This window comes from Austrofundulus limnaeus, unplaced genomic scaffold, assembly GCF_001266775.1.
Source record: "Austrofundulus limnaeus strain Quisiro unplaced genomic scaffold, Austrofundulus_limnaeus-1.0 Scaffold462, whole genome shotgun sequence".
Taxonomy (NCBI): Eukaryota; Metazoa; Chordata; class Actinopteri; order Cyprinodontiformes; family Rivulidae; genus Austrofundulus; species Austrofundulus limnaeus.
This window is the reverse complement of record NW_013952864.1, coordinates 76726-78952: the sequence shown is the minus strand read 5'-3', so window position 1 is coordinate 78952 and position 2227 is coordinate 76726.

Here is a 2227-nt window from a genome sequence, read left to right as displayed (position 1 = left end):
TCATGTCTAACTTACATTTTCATGCCACGCTTCACTTGCAAGAAAAAGGTTTGTTCTGACGATAAACATTTAAATATTGATCATTTTTCTGCAGCTGCAAGCATTTTTTTTTCTTGTGTGCATGATTAATTTGAGCACACGAGATCCATATTAACCGGTTTTATCTGGCAGCTTGTCCTGCTGCTGATGAATGATGAATGCCTCAAATAACAGTGCAAAACCTCAAACTGCACAAAATAACACAAAGCCTGTGTGACTTGGAGTGTATGTGAGTGGAATAAGAACACTGGGAGCTGATGAGTGGACTAGTTTTAAAAATACATGTGTTTCCAACTGGATTTGGTCGGTATTTGGAGCCAATCCTGCAGGATTGACACTAATACCAACCTGGGAAATAGAGTTGTGATTTATTTTCTTTCAGGCACTTTGTAAGTACAATTATTTTACATAAAAGTAGCTGTTGCACATTAATTAAATAGTCTGAGAAATAGATGCACATCTTTTTAGGGACATCCAAAAAAAATTTGTAATGATTTGGCAAGTTAAACTTTCTCAGGGGGAGGATTAACACCCAAAGACTTCTATTAAAATTTTCACTCCAAGCTGTCGGTTTTTACACCTTTTAAGAAGCCAAAGCTGTGAGTTTTCTTAATGGCGGCATGCAGTGGAGAGCATACGTGTGTACAGACATTTATCTAGTGTGCATGTTGTGAAACAATGTGCGCACGTGTTGTCTAACTAAATTAATTAGGAGAAACCTTTGTCCTAATTAGTTCACTTTGTCTTACCGTAACATCATCACAACAATACTTTGAAGGCACTCATTCAAAAGTCATAAATACTGGAAAATAACAAAATCCACACAATATTTTTCTCATATTGATGATTTATGCTCTTAAATTTATAATTTTGATGAAAAAATTGTCTGGATGCAGAAAACCTTGTTTTTACTTGCAAAAATTAGGACCAGACTAGTCAGTGCTTTGTTTACATTGAGTGTGGACCCTCATTTCAGAATTGCATTCAGTATATCTGGAAAACTACTTGAGTAAAAATGTTTAAACTGTACTTGTAAGATAATTCAGAACAACCGTTTTTTAACATTTATACTTTTGCAATGATTACCTTTTAAGATCCCTTTAATTATTGGTCCTATTTAATAATATCTAGAAATAGCTAAGAAAAGCAAACATTTAAAAAACAAAACTGAAAATAGATCTAATTAAATATTTTCATCCTGGAAGTCAGTTTAAAATAATTGTGAGTTTGATTGTCAGCAGGTCCCCGGGGTGGCTGTCATGGAAGAGTGGTTTGTCTTTGACTAATGTGTTTTGTTTTTCTCCTCGGAGAAGAAAAAAAAAAACATACCTGTTTACATCTCTGCAGCTGCCTGCGTTCCCTCGAGTTTTATTTTAGCATCGATGGGTTTGAAGCAGTTTGTTTGCAGTGTGCAATTAAAACAGTGAAAGAGAGCAAAAGTCCACAATAACAACAACCTTCACTACGACGCACAAGTAGTTGGAAATATATTGAAAACATAGCCTCAGGCCAGATGCTGCTTATTAACATAAAAAAAAACATTCCTTAAAACATAAGAATGCATATCACTAAAAGTTTTGATAAAAATCATGTCTTTGTGGAAAAATTACATAATTGTGACCATTTTGGTCTAATCTTGAAAATAACATGAACAGTTCCATGTGATACTTTGAGCTGTCACATTAATGTGAATGATGCTCGGCTCCGTCAACATCATGTTTTAACTTAGAACTGATTTTGGGTTTTCCAAAATAAGTTAGCTTTGGTGGCCATCTTCAAGTGAATTGACTCCAAAAGTGATTTAGTTGCAGGTGTACATCCAATGATTATTTATTGAAAGTGTCAATAGGATATGTTGATTGGTTCATGAGATATTTTGCTAACAGAGTTTAATTTAACATCGTATCTCTTTAGGTTATTTCTCTGAATATAAAAACGGGACAAGTCTCAACTAATTTGAGCTTGATTTCTGTAAAAGTGACTGAGTTATGGTCTCTTTTGATCATTTTTGTGTTTGCTAAGTTTTTTTGATGTGGCAGCCATCTTGGATTGGATTGAATCCAAAGGTTAATAGCAGATTCACGTTCATTTATCACTTACTAAAAAAAATCCACTAAAATAACTTTCAATGATCAATGAGACATGTTGTTACACACACACACACACACACACACACACACACACACAC